Source organism: Mandrillus leucophaeus, unplaced genomic scaffold, assembly GCF_000951045.1.
Source record: "Mandrillus leucophaeus isolate KB7577 unplaced genomic scaffold, Mleu.le_1.0 Scaffold1111, whole genome shotgun sequence".
Lineage (NCBI taxonomy): Eukaryota > Metazoa > Chordata > Mammalia > Primates > Cercopithecidae > Mandrillus > Mandrillus leucophaeus.
The window spans coordinates 166317-186978 of NW_012099333.1; positions in this window are offsets into that span (position 1 = coordinate 166317).

Genomic DNA, 20662 nt, shown 5'->3' on the forward strand with positions numbered 1-20662 from the left:
AGTTTTGTGGGGTCAGTGGTCAGATCCCCTTTTGTCATTTCTAATTGTGTTTACTTAGGTCTTCTCTTTTTTCTTATTAGTTTAGCTTGTGGTTTATTGTATTAGTTTTTTTAAAAAAACCAACTATTGGATTTGTTGAACTTTTGAATGTTTTAGCATTTCTTAATCTTCAGTTCAGCACTGATTTTGATTATTTCTTGTCTTCTGCTAGCTTTGGGTTTGGTTTGCTATTGTTTCTCTTGTTCTTTTAGTTGTGATGTTTGGTTGTTAAATTTAGACCTTTTTTTGTTGTTGTGGGCATTTAGTGCTATAAATTTTCCTTAGGTGTATGCCAGACATTCTGGTAGGTCGTATCTTTGTTCTCATTAGTTTCAAAGAACTTCTTTATTTCTGCCTTAATTTGATTATTTACCCAAAACTTACTAAGGAATAGGTTATTCAATTTCCATGTAATTTTATGGTTTGGGTCAATTTTCTTAGTCTTAATCCCTAATTTTATTGTGCTGTGGTCTGAGAGAGTGGTTCTAATTTCAGTTCTTTTGCATTTGCTGAGGACTGTTTTATGTCTGATTATTGTGGTCAGTTTCATAGTATTTGTCATGTTGATGTGAGAAGAATGTATGTTCTGTTGTTTTGGGGTAGAGAGTTCTATAGATGTCTATCAGATCCATTTGATCCAGTGCAGAGTTCAGGTCCTGAATATCTTTGCTAATTTTCTGCCTCAATGATTGGTCTAACACTATCAGTGGAGTGTTGAAATCTCCCACTCTTATTGTGTGGAAGTATAAGTCTCTTTGAAGGTCTCTAAGAACTCATTTTATGAGTCTGGGTCCTCCTGTGTTGGGTGCATATACATTTAGGAATTTAGGATAGTTAGGTCTTCTTGTTGAAGTAAAACCTTTACTATTACATAATGCTTTTATTTGTCTCTTTTGATTTTTGATGGTTTAAAATCTATTTTGTCTGAAATTAGAATTGCAACCAGTACTGCTTCTTGTTTTTCATTTGCTTGGTAGATTTTTCTCCATTCCTTTATTTTGAGCCTATGTTTGTCATTGCATGTGAGATGGGTCTCCTGAAGACAGCATATCAAAGGACTTATTTTTGTGTTTTTGCTTTTGTTTTCTGTTTTTGTTGGTTTGTTTTTTTAATCCAGCTTTCCACTCGGTGCCTTTTAATTGGGGACATTTAACCTGTTTATACTCAAGGTTAGTATTGATATGTGTGAATTTGATCCTGTCATCATGATGTTAACTGGTTATTATGTAGACTTGTTTGTGTGGTTGCATTATAGTATCACTGGGGGTCTGTGTGCCTAAGTGAGCTTTTGTAGCAGCTGGTAATGGTCTTTTGTTTTCATATTTAGTGCTTCCTCTGGAGCTCTTGTAAGGCAGGTTTGGTGGTCATAAATTCCCTCAGTATTTGCTTGTCTGAAATGGATCTTATTTCTCCTTCACTTATGAAGCTTAGCTTGGCCGGATATGAAATTCTGGGTTGAAGTATCTTTTCTTTAAGAATTTTGAATATTGGCCCCCACTCTCTTTTGGCCTATAAGGTTTCTGCTGAGAGGTCTGCTGTTAGACTGATGGGATTTCCTTATTAAGTGATCTGACCTTTTTCTGTAGCTGCCTTTAAAATTTTTTCTTTTATTTTTACCTTGGAGAATCCGATGATTATGTGTCCTGGGGATGATCTTGTGAAATATCTTACCGGGGTCCTCTGCATTTTCTGAATTTGAATGTTGGCCTCTCTAGCTAGGTTGGGGAAGTCCTCATGGATGATATCCTCAAATATGTTCTCCAAGTTGCTTACACTATTCCTATATCTTTCAGGGACACCAATCAGTTATAGATTTGGTCTCTTTACATAATCCCATATTTCCTGGAGGTTTTGTTCATTCCTTTTCATTCTTTTTAATCTATTTTTGTCTCAATGTCTTATTTCAGAAAGCCAGTCTTCAAGCTCTTAGATTCTTTCCTCTACTTGGTCTATTCTGCTATTAATACTTGTGAGTGTATTATGAAACTCTTATAGTGTGTTTTTCAGCTCTATCAGGTTGCTTACATTATTTTCTATAGTGACTATTTTGTCTGTCATCTCCTGTATCGTTTTATTATGCTTTTTAGCTTTGGATTGGGTTTCAGCATACTCCTGCATCTCAATTATCTTTATTCCTATCCATTTTCTGAATTCTACTTTTGTTATTTCAATCATCTCACCCCAGTCTAAAACCCTTTCTGCAGAGGTGGTATAGTCATTTGGAGAAAAGATGGCACTCTGGCTTCTTGAGTTGTCAGAGTTCTTGTGCTGGTTCTTTCTCATGTCTGTGAGCTGATATTTATTCAATCTTTAAAGTTATTGGTCCGGGCATGGTGGCTCATGCTGTGACCCTAGCACTTTGGGAAGCTGAGGTGGGCGGATCACGAGGTCAGGAGATCGAAACCATCCTGACTAACACAATGAAACCCTGTTTCTACTAAAAATACAAAAAAATTAGCCGGGCGAGGTGGTGGGCGCCTGTAGTCCCAGCTACTCGGGAGGCTGAGGCAGGAGAATGGCGTGAAGCCAGGAGGTGGAGCTTGAAGTGAGCTGAGATCGCACCACTGCACTCCAGCCTGGATGACAGAGTGAGACTCTGTCTCAAAGAAAAAATTTCTGACCTTTGGATTTTTTTTCTTTTATTCTATTTGATGACCTTGAGGATTTGGCTGTGGTATAACAAGGGTTCAGCCAACTGGCTTCATTTCTGGAAGATTTTAGGATACCAATACTCAGCTACCAACTCCTGGATTGTATGCTCTAACTCTGGGGGACTTGTGTCAGGGCTCAATTTTGTTCTCTGGCTCCTCGAGGAATGCCTTGTGCTGATTGGGGCAGTGGGGAGTGAGGTGCTCCTGGACTACTGGTCATGACACTCTGATGATTGGTGTCAGCCAAAATGTTTTATAGTGCTGTGACAGTGGGATCCATCTTCACCGGCACGTGTCACCAGCAGCATCAGTGACTGCACAGCAGGGTGCATGCTCATCAATTGTGGCAAGGTGCTAGTGATTGGTGGGTGCCTACCTCCATGTGGATGTTCACCACAGAGGTCTAGGCAGCATGGCTTGGGTGGCAGTCAGGGGCCCAGCTGGCAACTGTGCATGTGGTCATGCTGGTGCTGATGTTAGCATGGGAGTGGAGTGCTGGCATGTGCAGGACTGTGTGCCACAGGCAGAGGTGTTCACTCAGGGTGAGGAGGATCCACTGTTCTCTGTACCTAGTTTCACTCCTGTGGCAGTGTTGGTGCAAGGGCAGGGTGCTGGTGGGGGTCTGGCTGGCTGTCTCTGTATGTGCCAAGGCTCTAACTGCAATGGTAGTATGGCAGAAGGGAAAGAGGCAGAGTACACCTCCACCACAGCAGATGTAGGGCAGGATGTATGCACACATGAGCACTGGTGGGTCAGAGAAGGCTATAACACACACACACCATCACCAAAAGGGAAGGCTATACCACACTCACACGCCAGCACATACATGCCAGTAAAGCAATGTAGAGGGTGTCCATGGGCCTGGTGTAGGGTGCAGTGAGGAGAGAGAGTTGGTGGGTTGGTGCATGGCCATGGGGCCCACTCTGCTGGACCGCTCCTCTAGTCAGGTAGGGTTCACCAGTGCAAAAGCTGTGAGGTGGACTCCCAGGGCACCCAAGGCTGCTCTGCAGGCAGGCACAGCTAGACTAGGACCCTGGGATAAGCCAGCAGACTGAGGGGTGCTCAGTTCTGGCTGGCCAGGTCTGATGGGCAATACTGTCGTGTAGAATTCAGATCTGACACTTCACCTAGGACTGTAGTCTCCTATGGGAGTAAGTTGAATCTAGGAAGATGGACGTCACTGGTCAGGCTTCACTAAAGATGCTGTCACACCAAAACCTCTGGTCTTCACATCAGCTGGCATGCTGCCCCTACCACTTCATTAAGCAGCACTCCCTGCCACTTTGAGTGTTTGTGGTGGTTGAGGGGTATCTTCCTGCCAACATTCACAGGCCCATGGCCAGAACAGATCATTCCTTACCATTTCAACTCACCCATTACTTCAGAGTCACTGGGGGCCAGGAAAGAGTCCTGGTATGTTGCGGGGTTCCCAGCTTGCCTCCCCTTCTGCTCATATTGTATAGTTTCCCTCTGTCCACTCTCAGTGCCTTCCCTCTGAAGATCTCTTAGAAGCATTTTGGTCCCTTGGTAGCAGCTGTTGCATCTGGCTGTTTCTAGCTGGGCATCTTGCTCAGCACCCAGGACATATTCTTATAGAGAAAAGGTAAGTTGGAGAATCCTGGGCATCCCCATTGCCACCACAGATGCCAATGCCAGCTGTCCTTGCTATGGAAGAGTCTCTTAGCCCTTATAAGCCCCAAATCTAGTTTGGAGTGCTGCCAGGAGTTTGTAAATTCATGGGGTGACATGGCCTCAGAAGAGAAGCACCTCACCCACAACTTGCACCTTCCACCCCTGCAACTTAATCTGCTAAAACATGGTGCCATCTTGAATCCAAACTCACTGACAGAATGTGTCTTGCCCTGGGGAACAGTAACTACTGTCACTCTTCACCTGAGGTCCTGCTGTCATTCCACCGTGTTAATGTGGTACATTCAACACACTACTCTGGCTGCCCAGACTTCAGGTCTTTTGGAATGACTGAGTGTATTAGTCCATTTTCACACTGCTAATAATGACATACCCAAGACCGGTAATTTATAAGAAAAAGAGGTTTAATGAACTCACAGTTCCACGTGGCTGGGGAGGCCTCACAATTATGGTGGAAAGCAAAAGGCACATCTTACATGGTGGCAGATATGAGGGAAAATGAAAGCCAAGTGAAAAGGGAAAGCCCTTATAAAACCATCAGCTCTCTTGAGATTTATTCACTACCATGAGAACAGTATGGGAGAAACCACCCCCATGATTAAATTATCTTTTACTGGGTCCCTCCCACAACATATGAGAATTATGGGAGCTACAATTCAAGATGATATTTGGGTGGGGACAAAGCAAAACCATATCATTCTTTCCATGTCCCCTCCCAAATCTCATGTCCTCACATTTCAAAGACAATCATGCTTTCCCAATAGTTCTCCCAAGTCTTAACTCATTTCAGCATTAACTCAAAAGTCCACAGTCCAAAGTGTCATCTGAGACAAGGCAAGTCCCTTCCACCTATAAGCCTGTAAAATCAAAAGCCAGTTACTACTTCCTGGATACAATGGGGGTACAGGCATTGGATAAATACACCCATTCCAATGGGAGAAATTGGCCAAAATCAATTGCCTAAAGGCCCCATGCAAGACTGAAATCCAGTGGGGCACTCAAATCTTAAAGCTCCAAAATTATATCCTTTAACTGCATGTCTCACATCCAGGTCACACTGATGCAAGAGGTGGTTCCCCATGGTCTTGGGCAGCTCTGCCCCTGTGGCTTTGCAGGGTACAGCCTCATTCCCAGATGCTTTCACAGGCTGGTGTTGAGTATCTGTGGTTTTTCCAGGCTCAAGCTGTTGGTGGATCTACCATTCCAGGGTCTGGAAGACAGTGGTCCTTTTCTCACAGCTCTACTAGGTAGTACCCTATTGGGGTTCTGTGTGGGGGCTTCACCCCCACATTTTCCTTCTGCACTGCCCTAGCAGAGGTTCTCCATGAGGGCCCTGCCCCTGCAGCAAACTTCTGCCTGGACATCCAGGCATTTCCATACATCCTCTGAATCTAGGCAGAGGTTTCCAAACCACAATCCTTGACTTCTGTGCACTTACAGGTTCAACACCATGTGGAAGCTGCAAGGCTTGGGGCTTGCACCCTCTGAAGCCACGGTCTGAGCTGTACCTTGGCCCCTTTCAGCCATGGCTACAGCAGCTGGGATGCAGAGCACCAAGTCTCTAGGATGCACACGGCAGGAAGGCCCTGAACCCAGCCCACTAAGCCATTTTTCCCTCCCAGGTCTGCTATGGGCGGGGCTGCTGCAAAAGTCACTCACATGCCCTGGAGACATTTTCCCCCATTGTTTTGGCGATTAACATTTGGCTTCTGGTTACTTATGCAAACTTTGAAGCAGGCTTGAATTTCTCCTCAGAAAATGGGTTTTTCTTTTCTATCACATCATTAGGTTGCAAATTTTTTGAACTTTTATGCTCTGTTTCCCTTTTAAAACTGACTGCTTTTAACAGCACCCAAGTTACCTCTTGAATGCTTTGCTGCTTAGAAATTTCTTCTGCCAGATATTGTAAATCATCTCCGTTAAGATCAAGGATACCACAGGTTAAACCATGTGTATCTGTGGAACACTCAATCTCAACGTGCACACCTTTGACTACAGTTGCAGAAGTGTTCCTTTAGACAAAGTTGTGACCCATTTTACTCTGGATAAGGGCAGAAACGGTTCACATTCCATTATTTGTAAAGTTATCTGCTGTTAGCTTTCATTATTTTTCCTAGACTCATTTTATTTGTATTTAAATGTTTTAGGCAACCTAAGAGCAAATGTAAAAGTAAAGATGCAGTAAAAATAAATTGCTTGGTATTCATTACTTCATGTATATCAAGTACAGCAGTAAAACAAAAACCCATGTATTTAACTTTTTTTAGGTTTTTTTGCTTTTGTGATTTTTTTTTTTTTTTTTGATCCTTGCCTAACATGCATGTGCTGTAAAAATAGTTAACAGGGAAATAACTTGAGATGATGGCTAGCTTTGTTTAATGTCTTACGAAATTTTCATGAACAATCCAAGCATAATTGCTAAGAACATGTGTATTAAATTCATGTAAGTGGAATAAAAGTTTTATGAATGGATTTTTCAACTACTTTCTCTACAGCTTTTCATGTAAATCAGTCTTTTGGTTCTGAAACTTCTAAAGGAAATTGCACACTTTTTGAAATTTATTCCTTATTCCCTCTTGGCAGCTAATGGGCTTTTACCAAGTTTAAACACAAAATTTATCATAACAACAAAAATACTACTAATATAACTACTGTTTCCATGTCCCATGATCTCCTCTCTTCCTCTCCACCCTGAAAAAAATGAGTTCCTATTTTTCCTGGGAGAGGGGGAGATTGATTGGAAAACAATGTAATAGGTTCCATTTAAAATTTTGGTATATGGCATTTTCTAACTTAGGAAGCCACAATGTTCTTGGCCCATAATGACACTGGGTAGCATTAACTGTAAGTTTTGTGCTTCCAAATCACTTTTTGGTTTTTAAGAATTTCTTGATACTCTTACAGCCTGCCTTCGATTTTGATCCTTTATTCTATTTGTCAGGTGCACAAGATTACCTTCCTTTTTAAGCCTTCTGTCTTGTCACCAACCATTCCTACTTGGTGGCCATGTACTTGGGAAAAGGCTACATGATCTTTCTGGCTCCACTCAATGTCTAAGGCACCCTGCTTCCTTTGCTTGCACCCCACAGACTATTTCCCTCATCCTATTTGCTGCAGCAAATCTCTCCTTAGTTGATGAGATTGTGTTTATCTGCCTTTAAAACTCTACCTATCCTGAATGGTTTGTCATTGTCTGCCTTTAAAATCCTTCCTCTTTCTTCTTCCTCTCTTCTCTAAATAATGATGGGGCTAAGTTATACCCAAAGCTCACTTTAACAAAATATTTCCTCAGTACTTTGCAGAAAACACCAAACAAAAATGCCATTTTAAAAGAGATGTATTTTTTCTTTTAGAATGTAAGCTCCTCAAGAGCAGGGACAATGTTTTCTGTATGTTCTCTTGTGCCCAGTACACTGTAAATGCTCAATAAATATTGATGATGGGAGGCAGTGAGTCTTGATGATAAGGGTGAGAAAGTGAAATCCCAAACACTGTTTTGTTGCTTGTTTTATTATGACCTCAGATTAAATTGGGAAATATTAGCCCTTTTGAATAATTGTCCCAAAAATTACATTAAAATAAAAGTGCAATGGAGAAAAAAAAAAAGATCAAGCTTCCACAAATCTCTAGGGCAGGGACAAAATGCCACCAGTCACCTTGCAAAAACATAGCAAGAGTCACCTTTACTCCAGTTTGCAACAAGTTCCTCATTTCCATTTAAGACCACCTCTGCCTGGATTCCACTGTCCATATAATTATCAGCATTTTGGTCAAAATCATTCAACAAATCTCTAGGAAGTTCCAAACTTTCCCACTTTTTTCTGTCTTCTTCTGAGCCCTCCAAACTGTTGCAACCTCTGCCTATTACCCAGTGTCAAATGCTTCCACATTTCTGGGTATCTTTACAGCAGTGCCCCACTCTACTGGTACTAATTTAATGTATTAGTCTGTTTTCACACTACTGATAAGGGCATACTTGAAACAGAAAAAAGATGTTTAATAGACTCACAGTTTCACGTGGCTGGAGAGGCCTCATAATCATGGTAGAAAGCAAAAGCCGTGTCTTACATGGCGGCAGACAAGAGAGAAAATGAAAGCCAAGTGAAAACCCCTTATAAAACCATCAGATCTTGTGAGACTTATTCACCACCACGAGAACACTGTGGGGAAATCTGCCCCCATGATTTAATTATCTCCCACTGGGTCCCTCCTACCATACGTGAGAACCATGGGAGCTATAATTTAAGATGAATTTGGGTGAGGACAAAGCCAAAGCATATCACTGAGACCCCTAAATCTGAATCCATGCAGCATCCCCACCCTGGGGAAAAGGCTGTTCTGCATAGCAGGAAAACTATTAGCACACCTAATTCACCGGCAGACCCATCTCCCACAGGAGACCATTGCACTGCCACCTGGCCCACTGGGCCGACACACAGCCCGACAGTCAGTCTAGCACGAGCCATATGTTTCCAGAGAGACTGCTGCAGAGTCATTCAGTTGACTGCATCCACAACCAGCCCGACAGACAGTTGAGCCACATCCTTGCTTCCCTAAAGGCACCACAACACCGTTGCTTGGCTCACTGCAGCAGCACAAGCCCATGGCCAGTGGTGTGAGAAAAACTCAGGACTGTAACGTCTCTCCCAAACTGAAAGGAAACTGAGAGACCAAAAATATTACTAGACAAGTCCAGTTTGATGAGTTTATTAGGCTTTACATACAGGGCACTCCTGTATGGTGGCAGGACAGCTCTAGAGATCTGTACCACCTACCATCTCTAAACTGCTTTTAAGGTCATTTTCTGGTTCTTGCCTACTCTGTTTGACTATTGAGAGATAGGTTCTCAGATACTCTTTAGGATGTTTTTTCTTAGTATAGCTAAAGGTTTTTTAATTTTATCAATTCAAGAAGAGTATTGAATAGGGATGGTAAGACACAGCTCTACTATGAATATATTCCAAAAGAAGAGTCAAGATGATTTGCTGATAAATTGGAGGCTGTAATTGACACTCAGACATAAATAAATCTATATGATTAGCAGAGATAGAGAAGGAGGTCATGAAATAAATGGAAGTCAGAATGTCTGCTGTCAGAGAACAATTTAACATGAGTAGGGAGTCTGTTAGAGAGGACCCATTTCTGTAACAACCTCTGGAGTTTGAGTGTTTTCTTGTTTCTCTACAGTGAATACTTTGTCCAGTGCACTCCGTCTCTTCCTGAAAGAAGAGGAGAAAACTGGACATTGAGAGACATGAAAGAACAAGATTCTTGAGACAGAAGTAACAGAAAGAGTAGATACTTCGTGCCCCCAAAAAGCAATGGGGGTTGAGAATTTGGCAACACCTTTGTGTGGATATGAGAATAACATTGTGACCGTGTAAATAATTCCAGAAAGTTAGAAGGTGATTAAGAGAAGTGTACAGGAACTGGGCTGTAGATAATAACAAAATAAGGAGTGAAGACGAGTCAAGTGGTATGGACAGAACATAAGACAGAGTGATGGAAAATAGAAAAGGACAGATAGGTAGGGACAGTGAGATTCCACACAGTCTGAGCAGAGGTGCTACTAAGCATCAAGAAACCTTTTTTTTTTTTTTTTTTTGAGACGGAGTCTTGCTCTGTCGCCCAGGCTGGAGTGCAGTGGCCGGATCTCAGCTCACTGTAAGCTCTGCCTCCCGGGTTTAGGCGATTCTCCTGCCTCAGCCTCTGCAGTAGCTGGGACTACAGGCGCCTGCCACCTCGCCCGGCTAGTTTTTTTTGTATTTTTTAGTAGAGACGGAGTTTCACCGTGTTAGCCAGGATGGTCTCGATCTCCTGACCTCGTGATCCGCCCGTCTCGGCCTCCCAAAGTGCTAGGATTACAGGCTTGAGCCACCGCGCCCGGCCAAGAAACTTTTAATTATATCAAAGAGTCCCTCACATCCCTACTCCCATTCTTGAGAATTCCTGGAGGAACACAAGGAATTGGTGAGAGTTGAGTATCTGACACTTGGATGCTGCGTGTCTCAAAGTTATCAGCAGAGGGCACACTGGAAAGACTTTTACATGGAGCTCATAAACTGGTGGGCTAAAGGACAGTTCAGAAAAATCTGACCATGATTTCAGGGATTTTCTGAAATATTTGGGAAGAAGTTGTGAAAAACAGTGAGATTCCTTCTCTCCAAGTTGATGGAGAGATTATAGCATGCAGTGCATAATTTAATTTCATTTGGAGGGAGAAAGAAAAGGATATCCACTAAGTGGATAGATAAGAGGTTAATGGGAAGATGTGGATGGGTGAATGAATGGAGGACAGAAAAATACCCAGAAGATGGTCACATCAACATATTGATGATGATGTATGATACAGCTGGAGGAGGGGAAAGAGAAAGAGGAGAATGACTATACCACAGATAGAGAAAGATTTTCATGTTTTTAAATTTCCACTCCTCCTGTGTTGTTGGGTTTGCATATACAATATTTATTGGTAGTATTTTTAGGTAACAGAAAGGAAAGCACAATCATTATGGCTTAAGAGAAAGAAGAGTATAATTTCAAAAGCAAATTTAGGCCATGAGAAGAGAATGGAGTATAACTTGGTAGGTATAAATGTCTATGTTTTGGAGACGGTATGTATACATGAGTATGTTTTCACATACATGCATAGGACTTGCTGCTTTTTGAATTGTGCTATTCTGTTTTTCTTCTTCATTCAGATTTCTCAACCTTAAAGACTTGCTCTTATGATTGAGTTGCTGGATTCTATTTTTGACAGTATAAAAAGGACTTTTCTCACTCAAGGTATTTAACAAAGGGAGAAAATCATTCAACTCTGCTTTCATTTGCACATTTGATCTTTTTCTCCTTACCACCATCCATGGAGGCACCAGTTATATATTTTTTGATTTTTAAATTTTTTGTGGGTACATAGCAGGTGTATCTATTTATGGGGCATGTGAGATGTTTTGATACAGGCATGAAATGCAAAAAAAAGCACATCATGGTGAATGGGGTATCCATCCCCTTAAACATTTATCCTTTGAATTACAAACAATCCCATTACATTATTTACATTATTTTAAAATGTGTACTTAAGTTATCATGACTATAGTCACCCCATTGTGCTATCAAATAGTAGGTCTTTTTCTTTCTTACTATTTTTGGTACCTATTAACCATCCCCTCCTCCCCACTGGACTCCCTACTACCTTTCTCAGCTTCTGGCAACAATTCTTCTACTCTCTATATTCATAAGTTCTATTGTTTGATGTTTAGATACCACAAATATATAAAAAGAGGCAACGTTTGTCTTTCTGTGCCTGGCTTATTTCACTTAACATAACGACCTCCAGTTCCATACATGTTGTTGCAAATGACTGGATCTCATTCTTTTTTATAGCGGAGTAGTACTCCATAGTGAATATACGCCACAGTTTCTTTATCTACTCATTTGTTGATGGATGCTTAGGTTGCTTCCACATCTTAGCTATGGTAAACAGTGCTGCAACAAACATAGGAGTGCAGATATTGCTTTGATATACTAATTTCCTTTCTTTTGGGTATAAGCCCTACAGTGCGACTGCTGGATCGTATTATAGCACAATTCTTAGTTTTTGAGGAAACTCCAAACTGTTATCCATAGTGGTTGTACTAATTTACATTCCCATCAACAATGTGAAAGGGTTGCCTTTTCTCTATATCTTCACCAGCATTTGTTATTGTCTGTCTTTTGGATATGAGCCATTGAACTTGGTGAAATGATATCTCATTGTATTTTTCATTTACATTTCTCTGATGATCAATGATGTTGAGCACCTATTTATATGCCTGCTTTCCATTGGTGTTAGGCCACCATTTGTAAAATAAAGGTACTAAGTTAATTCTTTACATTCTCATTATACCTACAATCACTAGCTTTTTGTTAACACTTCTGTCACTTTCGAATCCTAAGGAAGTAAAAGAACTAAAATCCAGGAAAAAAAAAAAAAAGTCTCAAAAATTTGAAGAGGGGTAAAATTTTTGGAAATAAAGAAAAAAAGATATTTTAATAATTAAAATAACTTGCAAGTTATTTTGTTTTTCTTTTATAAAAAAGTCATTTATAAAAATGTCCAAGGGTTAGGCATTAAAATAATTGCTCTTAGGCATCAGAAGTGATCTGCCATGGCTCTACCTACAGCAGAACGGGAATCTAGGTTTTCCTGGCCTGCCCCCCATTCAAGATTAAGGCCTCATTAATCTAAATTCGCAGGAAAGGACATTGAGAACCCTCTTCAAAAGAGTGAGATACTGTCTTCAAGTTGAGACTAATGAGGAACAATATACATTTATAGAAGCTTGAGTTTCTAACACAGCTTCTATTGGTTGTAAAGAGTTAGAGCAAGAAGATATTCTGTTCCAAAGTTCTTAATAAACAGAATTGAAGAATTAGAAACCTCTCCTGGATCCTGAATTTATAATGTATTCAAGTGCTGACATCGTGTTAAAAAGCAGAAAGTAAGAGAAGTGGATGTTCATTTCACATGGTGAAAAAGCAGTAAATCATAATGTTTGTAGTTTCTGGGCCTTCATTTCAGTGGTTACTTAGTGAGTTAAACATGCTTTCACATGACAGTGGGCAGCAGACATTCAAACCTCATAATGTTTCCTATTTTGAGGAGTTGCATTATGAGTTCATTTCGTGTTTATTCCATGAGGTACTTAGTAGTATGAATTTGTGAAATGTTAACTTATCTAAGGCCTTAGTCAGCTGAAAACTGTAGCTCTAAAGAAACAGTGGTTTTATTTTCTACATAATACTAGATAGCTGATGGGCAAGTGGAATTTTTTTCTCTATGATGTAAAATATGTATTAAACTTCTGTGGTTTTTTTCCAAAAATTTTCCTCAAAGTAAGAAAACCAGGTAAACTTAATCTTAATATTAACTAGCTTGATTTGATTCACTTTATTAAATAACTGAAGGTCCAAAGAGCAATTAGAAGTTATTATAGAAAAATATATATAGTTGCTGTTATCATTTCATTTTGCCATTTATATAAATATCATGAAAAAATCAGGAGGCAAGATTTTTAGACTAGAATTTTTGTTGAAGCTATGCATTGTAAAATTAAAATGGAATCAGAGCTGGAAGGAAGCTTGGACTCATTCATGTGTCCCCTTCCCTGTCTTTAAAAGGTATGTTTCTAAATGCTCACTAGGGAGTAGAGGGGAGCCAGAGCATAAGCAAGAAGATAAGGATATTTGGACCACATCAATGATCCATTCAATTCAGCAACACAATTCTCATAATGTAATTATAAATACAAATGCTGGTTCTTCTGCTGAATAAGAAGGTGGGAACAAGAGATAGCAATGGTTAATCATGTAACAAGAATGTTCAAGGTATAGTACTGAGAGATTTTTCAGACCATATGCAAAAAGATGTGATTATTTCTTTAAAAGAGGCTAAAATGCATTTTTCTCTTATTAAAGTAGGTATTTTGAATGCCAGTTGTGGACAAAAATATAGAACTAGTAATAAGAGCATGGAAATTAGTCCAGATGTCCAAATTAATGGGGAACAGAAAGCCACAATATTAAACACCAAATGTGATTTTCAAGTAAAATATGCAACCAAAATTGGACAGAACACATTCTCAAAAGTAAAAAAGTTGAATGGATATCAATTAAGTGAATTTTCAGCAAAGTTTGACAAATTAACCATAAATATCACAAAATGATTCAGTAGTAAATCAAAACAAAATCACATGGGTCAAATTACATAAGAAAATTGGCAAAACCTATGAGAAGAAAAATCCAGAACTGTGAATTTTTTTCCCCATGCAGATAGGCAGAATCTATGAGAAGAAAAATCTAGAACTGTGAGCTGTGTCCTAAATCACATTGACCAATGGTTGTCATCAGCTTATCACAGAGAATATAAAAATTAAAGCACTAGAAAACAGGGTTAAGAACTAGACCCCTACTCTCCATAGTGTTCAGGCTGCCTGAGTCATCTTTCCTTAGTGGAAGTCCTGGCACTGATCTTTCAGTAACAGGCTGCACAATCTGAGTTCAGGACTTGATGACATGACTGCAATTCCTGTTGTACGTCAAAGTGTCTTCACTTCTGTACTAGTCTGTTCTCACACTGCTATGAAGAACTACCTGGGACTGTGTCATTTACAAAGAAAGGAATTTTAATTGACTCACAGTTCTGCAGACTGCACAAGAAGCATGGCTGGGAAGGCTTCAGAAAAGTTACGATCATGGCAGAAGGAGCAGGAGAGAGAAAGCCAAGGGGGAAGTGCTACACACTTTTAAACAACCAGAACTCATGAGAACTCACTATCGGAGAACAGCAAGGGGGAGGTCCGCCCCCATGATCCAATCACTTCCCACCAGGTCCCTCCTCCAACACTGAGGATTGCAATTTGACATGAGATTTGGGTGGGGACACAGAGTCAAACCGTATCACTTCTTTGAGGTTAATCAGACAAAAACAGTTGATGAAAGTAGAGATTTCTCCTCAACACTTGCTTAATCTTTGATGATACGATATGTACCTTATGCTTTACAGACATGTAGAATAATTTACAAATTTCAAGGAACCATTTTTAAACAGCTTTCTCAAGCAGCTTAGCACCTTAAAGAGTCTTCTCTCCAGTTCACCCATGATCCCTCTGAATATAATCTTGTTATTAAATTTATATATCTATAACGGTCACTCTAATTTTATGGCTAATACCCAAGAATAATCTGATATAACTGAATAGGCAAACATAAAATCATATTTATAACACAATAATCTGATATAATTGAATAGGCATACACACAATATTTATAACATAAATACAATTTTTAAATCCAATTAATCATCTTGAAATACTTAGAACTGGAGCCTAGTGAACTGCTACTAACTACATTGTTCACAGCAAGACAATCTACACACATTATAATTTTCCTCCTTTTCTGTTTTCTTTCTTTTGTGCTTCGAGGATGCACAGAACTTGAAGTCTCAGGTAAATTTTATTAGAATCCTTCATCGTGGTCCCCAGTGTGCTTGACCTTTAACACAACTATTCATACAGCACACTATAAAGGCTCCTTGCCTTCTGATTCATTTGAGGGAGAACAAATTACACTTAGCTTGAAACTTTTCTTTTAAGTCCCGCTTATGTTCTTTATGTTTTGGAAAAAAGCCAAAGTTGATACTAAGTTAAGATTCGTTTCCAGGGCCTTCTAGCAGAGGTGAGTCAGAATATTCCAGCTTGTTGGTGATGGTATGCATAAGAAAGGCAAGTATAGTAAGAATTGCTACTCTGCAGCTGTTAAGTATTAATAGCAGCTTAACATAGCTAAGAGGTTGGGGTGAGTTACAATAAACAACCTACTCCAAACAGACCTTTCTTCTGCTTCTCATGTTGATTTTATAATCAACACAAAACACTGTCTGCACTCAAGCAGCTGAGACGTAATCCTTGTTAGACTGCTCAGAGAATGCCTGAAGGTAAACATGAGGTCATCGCTATCCACCCAGACCTGATTTGGTTCTCTCTACCAGTGTTTACCCCTCTGTCTTCAGGATGCCCATGTAGAGAAAAGTGCCTGGTGCATGAGGTAACAGGACCAGTCGCCAACCCAAAATCTACCAAAATTGTTTATCCTGTATCTGATCTCTCTCTGTTTCCATCCTATAATTTCTTCAGTCCTGTTTTTTATTATTTTTGTCTTAACTCCCTCTTTCTCTTTTGCCTAACTTCCAACATGAGTCATCACTCCCCCTCTAGTTATTCTGTAAAAATTCTCTGTAGATTCTCTGGGATGGGCAAGAGGAGAGAGGAAGGACTTCCTTTGATCTAATCTCAGGGTGTAGTATGTAAAAACAAGTCAAAATATTCATACTGTAGAAAGCTATCCTCTCTCCAGCCTCCCTTCTGAATGTTGTTACACTAAAAGAGCATCTATCTACTTTCCTACGTTAAATACGTTATAAAATGCCCATATCTTTGGTAGAAAACAGGCATAGATAAGGGTTGAGAAGAAAAGAAAACCTTTATTTCTCTGATGTGATATTTTAAATTAAGACTTTATAATTTATCATGTTTTAAATATTTATTTCTATGTTAACCCCATATTAGTATGGCTATAAAATGCTATTATTATATCAAAGTATTTTAATACTTCTTTCAAAGAGGATTATCAAAACAGAAGCCCAATGGATATACTCTTTCTATATTCTTTAAAATGCAAGTCAAAATGATGAGTCAGCCTATTTCTATTTCTTTCTACTGACCAATGTCATTGTTAATCTTCCAATTTGGATGCGAATGTAGAGGGAGTGGTTTTACTCCGCTATTGTATCCATTGTTATTTGTGGCAATTGTCAAATTCAATTCATAAGTTATTATGTTGCTATATTTCTGAACAAATGAGTTATCAAATATCTTCCTGGTGACTCTCATAAGGTATATATCTTACTCTATTTTGTGCAGTGTGATGGTCAGGAGCCAGTAAGATGCACATTAGACAATTTCAAGATTCTCTATAGAGACTAGTCATTGGGAAGCCAAAGAAAGATAAGGAGGAAGTATCTCCAATTGTACATAAAAATATATTTTCTATTATGCTTCTTTGCCATTTTAAAAAAAGTATCTTATTCAGTTTATTCAATGAGACAATGAGAGAGAAAGACAGGGAAACAGAACAGAAAAGGGAGAGTGAGGGAAATGGTTAAAAAAAAAAAACAAAAACAAAAACAAAAAAAGGCAGCCTGATGATGACGAATAAAATGAAGAATGGTGGGAAAGAAGGTAGGAAAGAATGAAGAAAGAGAACAAGAGGAAGGAATGGAGGAAAGCAAAGGAGGAAGAAGGAAGAAAAAAGGGAGGAAGGTGGGAGAAAGGGAGTGAGGTTTTTCTTTCCTTTGGGAAACATTTCAGTGACTCTTCCTTGCCTTCAAAGATGAAGAGATTCTCTCCACTGAACCCACCTCTACCTGTCTCCCTGCCTCCTGTGCACACCCCTTCTTCACCCTCCCACTCAGTTCCCATCGGCTACTGAACATGCTCTGCTCTTTTGCTCCCATACCTTTGCACATGCTGTTTTCTTAAGTGGCCTTTCCACCAACTTTATTATCTTTGCTCTTTTGTTCCTGGCCTTGGCAGTAAGTTTCTTTTTCATAGTTATACTAAAGATGTGTTTTAATAGATGTATTTACGTAGAAACAGCAGTATTCTTACACATTACCAAGATCATGGCCAGGAGTCTTTCTTATTATTTATCTAAAGTCATTTTTTAAGTAAAAAAAAAAAAAACTATCTTCTCTCATAATTTGAAAAGAACTGTTAAAAAGTGCACATACATATTAACTCAAAGAGTATAAATTTTACAATGCTATTTCAATCAAATAAACAATTTTCAGATTTGACTGTTCATCTTTCTGCAGGGGAAACAAAAATATTAAAGGGATATGAATTCATTGCCAATAAATCTTAAAAAAAACAACAATTAACCCATATGTTCTCTTTAGAAATAAAGATGAGAGGTTAATTTTAAGTATTCATAGAAAATTTTAAGGACACACAGCAGAAGGAGACTACCACAAATGATGGCAGCTGTCAATCAGTCTAAATGGAAAGAAGAGGTGAATGCCTGTAAGGCGTCAGAAAGGGAAAGCATGGGGAACAGACCAGTGGGGATGTGATGGAGTGGGAAGTGGCCCTCAGGCAGAATTACTCCTCCTCATTGTAGCTTCTCTGCTTGGAAATGCTTTCCCATTGTGGCCAATTTTTTTCAATTTATATGCATAGATTTTTCGGACAGTGTACCAATCAGAAATCTGAGACAAAAGATATATTAGGAAATGATGTATTGAGCTTCCATAACTCAATGTCATTTAACATTCAATTAAGTTGAAAATCTCCTTTTATTCTGATTCCTTAGCCTCCAAACTATCTTCTAATTATAGTTTAGCTTTCAGTGTAGTACTAAGTACAGTAGAAACAAGATAGGCTGACTACCCAAACACAAGCATTCATAATTGCATTCATACTCTTTCATATCATTGATATTTTGAACATATCTCAATCTAATGATCTGAATTGTGAGAGTTCAAATGTAAGATATTCACTTTGCTATCAAGTTGACTTTGGTCTGTAGCAAATTTACAAAGTTATCTGCCCAGTGAAGTCTCTGGCAGACAGCCAAGGGACTTTACCCAGTGAGATAACTCTACTTTACATAAACTACCTACTGTTATTATTGCTGTTGTCACTATCAATGCCTATAGAAGTTGTTTATACATATTTTAGGATGAATTGTAAACATGACTGCTACACTGTCAACAAATTGAGAGAAGTTAGATACATTAAGACAATGAGATATTTGGTCATATATATGAAACAGAGAATGAAGCAAGAGAGGAAGTCCAGAATGCCTGAGAACCAGGAAGTTCTGATAAATTACTAGGGTGAGGAGTATGTGTATGGGAACTTACTGTAGCATGATGAAATGGGTTATTCAGGATGAGAGGTAATAAACATAAAATAAAAATGTGAAAAATAAGTGGAACAGCTTCAAAGATAATGTCAGCTAATTCAAAATGGTGCCTAGGAATAACTTTTACCCTAAGATGTAAATGAGTTATTTTTCTGTATTTGCCATTCTCTCTTCCTCCGCTTTTATTCCCTCCTTTATTCCCTTCTTTTTTTTTTTTAATCACATGACTTTATCTTTCCAGAAGGAAATATTCTGCCTTTTGCTTTTAATACTTTACTTTTTTTAGGCACATTGGAGCGTTTCAACACTGTTACCGAAAAATACTTGTAATTCCAGAAACATCTCAAAATCAATCTTGTAATTTTAAAATAGAACTAAGTGTCTTATGCAACTACCCACTACTACCAAGACCTTTTGTCATGTTCATAATTTTAATCAATGGATCATTTCCCATCCAGCAGTCCAAGGTAGACAACTGAAGTTCATCCTTTCATCTTTCCTCTCCCTCCAGCTCTCAGCCAATAGTTTCTCAAAACTTTTTGTTCCTCATTCTTAATTACCTCTTATATATTCCTCTCTTATCCAGTCCCACTGTCCCTACCTTGGAACAGGCTTTCATTATCTCTTGTCCAGAGTATTTAAGTAAGAAGTCAATTGAGTCTATCTGCTCAAGGAGATTCATTTTAATGCAAGATGCAAAGAAGACCCCAAATGCAAAGAACAAATAAAAAACTGATCTGTGCTTTTATTAATTTATGAATTCATTTAACAAATGAATCCGAGTGCCTACTTTCCATAGACATGGTTCTGGGCAAAGGTGATATATCAGTGACCAAAATAGATTATTTCTCTGCCCTTGGGGCATTAAAATCTTACTGGAAAGAGATATATGATAAACAAACAAACAAATATAATGCTTACAGAATAATATGATGTCACAGTTAAAAGTGGGGATGAGGACAAAAGATAGAAACAAGGGACAAAGATCCTTTCTTTGACCGAACTGTACTCTGGCTCCCCTGAACTTTTTCAACTAAGCCTGAGTTTTGGACTTCCATGTTTACCTCTGTATTGTCCAACTGTAGCAGGAATCCTGCTAAGTCAGTTTACCAGAACCACTCACCCTTGCTCTCTAGTCATCCTCCATGTGTAATTTGGTACCTTATCCTCCACCATCTCCCAGGCGATGTCTGTTCACCTTGCCCTGTCTTCAACAAAAATTCTGCTAAGTCAGTTTAGCCAGAATTCTCTCTTCACTATGATGTTTCCTCTTATTTTTCACCTACTGACCCACACTCTGCTCTTTGGCTATAAATTCCCCCTAATCCATGCAGTATTTGAAATTGAGTCTAATCTCTTGCTCTCTTTTTTTTTTATTATACATGTGCACAATGTGCAGGTTTGTTACGTAGGTATATATGTGCCATGTCGGTGTGCTGCACCAGTTAACTCGTCATTTACATTAGGTATATCTCCTAATGCTACCCCTCCCCCCTCCCTCCACCCCACGACAGGCCCCAGTGTGTGATGTTCCCCACCCTGTGTCCAGGTGTTCTCACTGTTCAATTCCTACCTCTGAGTTAGAAGATGCAGTGTTTGGTTTTCTGTCCTTGCGATAGTTTGCTGAGAATGATGGTTTCCAGCTTCATCTATGTCCCTACAAAGGACATGAACTCATCCTGTTTTATGGCTGTATAGTATTCCATGGTGTATATGTGCCACATTTTCTTAATCCAGTCTATCATTGATGGACATTTGGGTTGTTTCCAAGTCTTTGCTATTGTGAATAGTGCCGCAATAAACATACGTGTGCATGTGTCTTTATAGCAGCATGACTTATAATCCTTTGGGTATATCCCCAG